The sequence below is a fragment of the Apium graveolens genome, chromosome 7, assembly GCF_009905375.1.
Source record: "Apium graveolens cultivar Ventura chromosome 7, ASM990537v1, whole genome shotgun sequence".
NCBI lineage: Eukaryota > Viridiplantae > Streptophyta > Magnoliopsida > Apiales > Apiaceae > Apium > Apium graveolens.
In genome coordinates, this window is record NC_133653.1 from 188,815,651 (window position 1) to 188,824,463 (window position 8,813).

The window sequence follows — 8,813 nt, forward strand, 5'->3', positions numbered from 1 at the left end:
AGCCGTCCTCTGATTAGATCTATTATATCCCTGGTCCTTTGGACTACTGCGGGTCCGAGCATCTTGCGCTCTACAACTTCATCCTAACATAAGGGAGATCGACATTATCTTCCCTCAAGGATCTCATAAGGTGACACCTCGATAATGACATATGATCTATTGTCGTGATATAACTAAATCCGCGTTAAGTGATCATTCTAATTCCTTTCAAGTCTATTGCACAGACTCTCATTATAGCTTCTAGCATTAGAGCTTTTGCTTCTCAATACCCATTCTTTTCCAGTTCGTAATCGCTACAACCTTCCGTTCCTAATATTATACTAGTTATACTTTTGCTCGTTAGCGTTCTATAACCTTTTAATAATCACGTCAACCTTAGTATCACGAATGTGTTCCCATTCCGCATACTACCACCACTTTATTACTCCTTTTTCAGCTGCTTCTATCTTTGGAAGCTTGATCAATCATATAGAAGTAAAGGAATTTGTTGAGAGATCACTATGATCATGAACACTTGTTATATTGCATAGTTAGTACAGAAGGTGGCCAGCCTTTAGTACTTGACAAGCAATTAAACAATAGATGGTATCCTACTAGGCTTCTATCACACAGATAGATAGTCATTCGGCAATACCTCCCCTTCTGGAAGGGTTGTTCTTCTCAGATTACATGAAATGAAAAGAAGAGAAAAGAACGAACTGAAGAGAATTGTATATATAAAAAAAATATATATATATACTGCCACAAAATATCTGGCTTGGAACCTACCTCTGAATTATAGAGGTTTGTCATAGGAGAACAAAACATAAACGTATTTATATCAGCATCAAGTATTATAGCATCGTATTTCCCATGCCTAAATATTTCTATTCCGTCCATCATTCCATGGACCCACACTCTTCCTCGAGCTTATACATAATCACCTTTGAAACTCCCTCGACATCGAAAATCGAATCTGGGATCTCATTCTATACATCATCGTTACTATAATTCTATGCTTGCACCGCAACCTTCCTCGTATAATAATACGACTCTCTATTGATAAGAAAGAATAATTATTCACCAGGTAGATACTCTACTTAATTAGTCTATCAATGATAACTTATACACTACCACGACCCGATTAGTGGTACTCAATCTCAACACCCATTCCAATACAACTCTCACGATTGTAATCAGCTCACTACTCGCAGAATCATTGCTGCCTTACTATGGTCCACCACTGACCCACTGTCATCATTCACTTTCCATGAAATCTTATTAGCTAACCATACGGAGTCCATACATGTCGTATCAAATCCTTCTAAGGAGGTAACATAATCACCATTTCTGATTCATGAAGAACACTCCTGATCCTGACATACATACATGACATGAAGCAGATAAAAGTGCAGAAGAGTTTCAATCAAAGCAACGATAGCAGGTTAATACTATTCTTAATCATACGCCCTAAATAGAAGAATTAACTCAAGGGTTCATCTAGTCCTTTTTGAAACATGGTCCTGGATTATCTCAAGATAGGACCTTCTAAGATAGATAGCCCGTTCATGGCGATTACACGAATTAAACCTTTACCAACTACTATTACGGTTGGGTATTGCACAGTCATCAGAAGGAATGTCAATCTTCCAAACCATAATTCAACCTTCACATTTTTAACCATCATCACTGTATTCTTTTGGCACACGCGCCTATAATTATCCTCTTACCCTTAAAGTGTCGGCCACCTATTTGGCCTTTCCTGATAGTAAAATTTCCTTACAGTCAATGTCATTTTAACCATCTCCAAATAAATTTTCTACCTTATTTCAATCACAGCTTATGTGAAAATGCTTTCCTTAAAATCTGATGAGTAAAAAAAAAAATCACCATTTTTCCATAAGTTATTGCCTCAGTCCTTAGAGGTTAATCACTGTCACGACTGACTCTCAATCATACTTAGAACATCTTTTATCTTAAGTCCTAATTGCCCTGAACAATTTCGACCATTACTGGTTCGATCCATACTTTCTCGTGGTTTAACACGTGCCCCACTTGGCATCATTATAATTACGTCATATTTCCTTTATCCACATTTCTATTCTTGAGAATTTTGAATATTACCTTTTTCCTTATAAAACCTCTAAGGTTATCCTTCAATCGTTCCTCCTGTATTCCCTAGATACAGGGCATATCACAATACCATTTACTAATAGTAGAACCATTGTCTATATACTTCTGCAAAATTTCTCCACTGATTCTTAAAGGTTGTTGTTACCTTAACCCTTTCCCAATCATACTGTCAAAACTCATACTGTCCCTATTAAGGGTGACATGCCAACCTTTATGCAGTCCCCTAGGATTCATTTTAAGTTACCAATGTTCTATCCTTAATTCCACCTTTAAAAGGTACCTGCATCCTTCCACGAATAAATCAAGTCATATTTCCTTGATAGATTATCATATTCATCATTCCCACCTCGATAGTCTATACCTAACTTCATAATAGCATCCTTATTCAAATTGAGGTCAATCCATATGGCCTCCAAAAGATAACAACGGTTATCCGCTTGTCTTGCCTAATTTGGTAACGATAACAAGGATGTTCTGGAAGATATTGGTCGTGTTCAACGTGAACTTCTTCTTAATAATTCCTTATTTACTTCTGTTGTTTATCTCAACAGTCACCTCAATGTTGGGATATCTTTCATACCTGGCGTCTCCCTTTCTGGGTATCAAGCCACCGGTCTTACATTTCCTTCTTGAAGGTCACTTCCTTCATCCAATTTTTCCTAATTTCTTACTTCCTTATCCCCTTAGTCTATCCGCGTCTCATTATTTATCCTTCGAATTATCTCAAGGTTTCCTCGAATCCTCCCAACTTGCAGGGGATAAACTATATGTATCTCTTATGCCCTCAACCATCAATTTTAACTTATGGTGAATCACCCTCATCCTGACGATTACTTACTTTTCTATTTCTATTACTACGAGTCTTTAGGGTTTCCTCATACCCAACTTCCTTATCATTATTTCATGAACTAACACAACATAAGCATTGATTTCAAACATCCCGTCATTCTGGATTCGTATCCTCAGAACGAATCTTGACAACTTTTACAACTTAGATTCATAATTTATCATACTCGTCTGCCTTTGCTCTGGCTCTAAAGCTTTTACACTATCTCCTTATCTTTGGGAATTACTTTCCCGAAAACAATTGACTGAACTTAAATCAGTTTATTATAATCTCTTGCTCCGTGCCTTCCTTGGCCTTTTACCGGCGGGTGGTCTCTCTCTTAGGAGGGTAAGTGATAAAAACAGTCTTTTGTGATTCGTCAATCATTTAGAATCTCAAATGATTCCTATATTTCCTTTATCCAGGCTCTTGCCTCGACTGGGTCAGCTTGTTCCTTGGAACTCTGAGAGCTTAGCGATTTAAAGGTCCTGAAAGAATTTCTCACCGCACTGTCTCCTCAGGGTGGTGGTTGGGGATAATAGTCTAAGTTCTTTTTAGACAGGTCCATGAATTGCCGTATAGGAGTACCGTCTCGGGTCTCCTTTCCTTACTCGACTTTCTGTTTCCTTAGTATGAAATGTTTCATCCTACTCCCCATAATTGGGGTCATCTTTTAATTTAAAATCCTCATTTTCCACTCCATTATGTCATGGGTTCCTTCTATCTTGATGGCGACCTCCCTGACTATCACGTTCAGGGTTTGCTCTAAATCTTATTCCTCAAACTATGGCTCTCATCTAAGTTCTCATCCTTACGCTCTTGAACTTTTGGAACCCAAATTCTATAGGAATACCTCATTATTCCCTTATCATCTTTCTCGATATTAATCTTTTATCTAATTGTTGGCTCCCTGCCTTCATTCATAACTTTTTCTGGCACAATATGATCTTTTCCAATAATTCGGGCTGTATTGCAATCTTAAACCGCTTTTCGGTGCCGGCTCCGGTTACCTTCACTTCTATTTCCATTTTCTCAAAATCTCTTATAAACTCTCCAAAAGACATTATCATCTTGAGTCTCTCCTTTTTACTAAGGGCATCAGCCACCATATTGGCTTTCCCCGAATGATAAAGAATCTCCCAATCATTATTCTTGATTAGCTCTAACTGCCTCCTCTGGCATATGTTGAGCTCTTTCTACGTGAAAATGTACTAGAGCACTTATGGCTTAGGTAATTCTTGCACTTCTCTCCATACAAGTAGTGCCTCCAATCCTTAGGGTAAAACTATTGCCACGAGCCTAAGCTCATGAGCGGGGATATCGAATTTCATATTACCTTAATTGTCTTGACATGTACGCGATTACCTTACCGTGCTGCATAAGCACGCACCCTAAGCCCTTGTGCGAAGCGTCACTATACTTCACAAAATCTCTTTTTCCATCCGGCAACGCCAGCATAAGGGCCATCACCGACCTCTGCTTCAGTTCTTGAAAGCTGTTCTCGCATTTCTCTGTCCATTCGAACTTCTCAGTCTTACGAGTAAGCCGCGTTAAAGGGGCTACTATCTTTACAACTAGAACGAACCTCCGGTAGTGACCGGCCAATCCTACCTCTGGTAGTCGACCAAACCATGGTCATCAATTTATCAGTGGTCCTTTATCCAATCCTGTCAGGATCCTCCATGGGATCCTCCTCAATAACTATCCCTTCTAGGACAACATCCTCAACCGCTAAATCCTCAATATCAACATCATCCGGTCCTGCATTAGGACACTCTATCGGATCCACAATCCGATCTCCAATTAGTAATAAAATATCATCGCGATGTTGCTCCTCAACCTCAGGGTTCGGAGTCCCGCTACCATATACGATAACGAACTACACTCCTATCACGATATTTATAAGGGTTCCCATAAGGGTTTTAACTGTCAGTACTACGTTAGGTAGCCCGACTATGAACTTGGCAAGAGTTCTTATTATCTTAGTGAACTTATTATCTTAACGTCCCATCATCTCTGAGGTTTATAACGCTTAGCTCTGATACCATTTCTGTAACACCCCCAGATCCGGGGTCGGGGATCCGGGTCGTCACGGTCTTTCTTTCCACAATATCACTTCACTTAATTAATAATAAATAACCTTATGCTGTGACCCCACACTAACACACACCACAACCCGTTATAGTCTCAGAGATGAAATTTAAATAAGTACAAGTCTTTGAATCCACAATTTAAAAGTTATTACAACCCAAAATGATTACTTGATAAATTTACAGTTAATTGCCATTATCTGCCACAAGTTATAATTATACATAATTGATTCTCAAAAGTAGATGGTCTGATCTACAATAGATCTACCTCTGCAGCTATAGCAGCTACAACATCAACGGGAAGACGCGGGACGCTTCCCACGCGCTTGCGCTGGGTCTGCTGGAGTCTGGCCATCTTTCCTAACTGTTGTTGTGTGATGAAAGAAGAAAGCAAGGGTGAGCAGCAAGCCCACCAAAATAATATGTATAATGATTTACAATATATGAGCCTACTCATAATACTCATGAAAGTCTTGGTCAAAAGAAATGAACCAAGTTGATAACTTAATGCGATGAAGTCGCAAAATATTCAGTATATATACATATATACTTTTCAAAATATTGGAAGTCCTCTTCCATGCATAATATACACAAAGTCCTAGTGTGTAACTGTATGAAAAAAATATCGTTGCAAGGTGATCTCATATATCTAACCTTGTCTCAACGTTTTTCTGAAAATCTTTGTCATACATAAGACAATTATTAATTAGATATAAGTTTAAAAGATGAAGTTACCAAATACTTCACTACACTTATATCATTCCCAAATACTACTTGAACTACCACCGTTCAAGTTATAATCAATTTCAAAAGTTCATCCCACTGATGAGACCACAAGATAAGACTTGAATAGATTCAATCTTTGAAATATTATTGAATGAAAAAGTTATGAGATACTTTATTTAGCCCCGATATATATATATATATCCACATATATATATATCCCTTTAAACATTTCCTGGAACCTCTATTATGCAAAGTATGAACAGAGTTTGAAACATCCAATGAATTTTGGAAAGGAAAAGAATTTTGGCATAAACCCGATATCTCGCTGATCAGGCAAAGATACCAATAAGTAACCTTTTCTACTGTAGATGGATGAATTCCTCACCGGTCATCACCCTGGCCGCATTAGGACCTCGCGCTAGACCGTACCCCGGCCCCTCACGCGTTGATGGACTGCCACCCAGCCACTTACACAATAATAGACCGTACCCCGGCCTGTCGCTTATGCCGACTCAATCAAATGGACTTACTTCCCGAACATTGGGCAAGTAATCAAATTGTTTTCTCAAAACAGCAACCTCGTTGCGAATATAAAATACACCACAGAGCCGGATTCCCCAGGTTTTGAGCGAGTATTTAAATCTCCTTAAAAGGAAGATCTTAAATATAAAAAAAGAGTTTTGGGATCCGCTCTGACTTTTAAAAATCGTTTTGAAGACTCGAAAACACTTTAAAGAGTGTTTGGAGTAAAGCTGATTTAATGAAGTAAATCAGTCCCCAGAATATTTAGAAAATGACTGAATATTATTATTTAAATAATATTCCCATAAAGAATAGTCTTTATAAAAATAATTGAAGTAGAAGTATTAAAATTTATACTTGAAACGAGTATTAAATAACCAAAGATATACTTATATGAAAGTATTATCTTTATTTGAATAATCGAAAATAAGTTTGATTATTTACACCTTATTCTTTAATAAAATAAAGAATATATCTCAGCAAATAATCGGAGTCATAGATCCTCAAATGAATATTCAAATAATATTCAATAAATAAAATAAGCTGAGTCATAATACCTCGAATGAATATTATAAATAATATTCATTAAATAAAATAAAGGAGTCATACATCCTCAAATGAATATTCAAATAATATTCAATAAATAAAATAAGCTGAGTCATAATACCTCGAATGAATATTATAAATAATATTCATTAAATAATAAAAGGAGTCATACGCCTTCGAATAATATTCGAAATAATATTTAATAATAAAATAAAGTTTCAAGTTATCGAATAAACCTTATTCGATTAATAGTTTAGAAAACTATAACCATACATATATATAAATATATATATATATATAAATATCCATATCCATATATATAAAATCTACTCGGGATCCTCGACTCCCGGTTTTTGAAAATATTTTCACCTTTGGGTCCCTATACTAAGGGTATATGCAAGATACCGCTATCCTCTAGCATAGGTATTATCAACTGAACCAACAGATATATATTTCAAGAATATGAAACAGGCATGCATATATACCATATCACATGCTACAATATATCGCAAGAATTTGCTAAATAACCAACATGCATCTATCGCAAGATAATGCATATACAAGTGTATACATCACAACAACAGTATAACGGATAGAATACTTGCCTGAGCGACTGGGGGTTACGAATGGCTCGGGACGAGTCTGGTAACCTATAAACAACAAGTAAGTTGGAATTAAACCAAAATCACTTGTAATTCTATACTTTAACTAACTTAGACTCTAACGCTTGTTTTGCGCTCACTGATTTGCTTAAGTCGCTTGGGTACCCTCGGCTCCACCATTTTTAATAATTTAACCTTTACGAGTTTTAAAGCGATTCCTTCGCGAGTGACTTACCGACTGCCTAAAACACTTACCATAAATGTTTCATGCATTAATTAACCCTTTTCGGTCTTTAACCTACATTTCAAAGTAAGGCGAGGGGAAAAAGTTTCGTTCGCGAAACGCCGTTACTTGAAACGGTCGTTTCTCCTAAACCGTTCATCGGAATCAAACGAACCACATATCAAAACGAAGCTCGTAACATGAACTATCTAAACATGACAATGGTCAAAACCTAGCAGTGAGTTCAAGGGTTCTGATGTTAAGAACAAAAACAGTCTACGGTAAATCGGACATTACGACGGCTATGTTTACGCGATTTCCCAAATTTAAACCAACTCAAAACAACCACAATCCAACCCCAATTCATAACCCAATCCAAACTCCATCCAAAATACATTACAACAGCCCCAAACCAACTCATTATAATCCATTTACTTACTCCTAAAACTTGAATTTAAACTATACTACATTCTTTAACCAAATCTTAAGATTTCAACAAATCAATCACCATCATTCCAACCCAAACTCTTAAACAAACAAGTTTCATGCTTCACATATACTATACTACTCATAACCATTCCTAAATACTCAAAACTAAAGCTAGGGTTTGAAGTTTATACCTTCCTTGGGAGGTGTTAAGTTGCTAGGAAGCCTTAGGGAGCCTCCTACAAGCTTGATCTTTCCAAAGAAATCAAGAACACAAAGTTAGGCTTTGAAGTTTCTAAAAGTCCGATTTAAAGAACTGTAAAAATGAGGGTCTTACCATGATTATTTGGACGAGACTTGTGAACAAGAGTTGTAGGCCATCTCAATACCTTTCCAATGAGCTATAGAACACAATATTTGAGTGAGAAATGAAGGAGATACAGCAGTTTTAGTGTTCTGATTCTGTTTTGGCCGAGAGCATGAAGAACAATGCCTTGGTTTCTTTTTGATTTTGATGAAAAATGATTTGCTTGGCTTGGTTGCTTGGTTTTTGTGCTTGCTTTAGTCAATTACCTTCTTGCCCTTGAATTTGTGTGGTTACAAAGCCACCACACCTCCTTCCTTCCCATGTCATGCTTATGTCACCTTGCACATGTCATAATGCTCCCACTTGTCCACACCTTGTGGTTTGATGATGTCACAATCCCTGGCTTCTTGTACAAGCTTGTCTCTTGGTCACT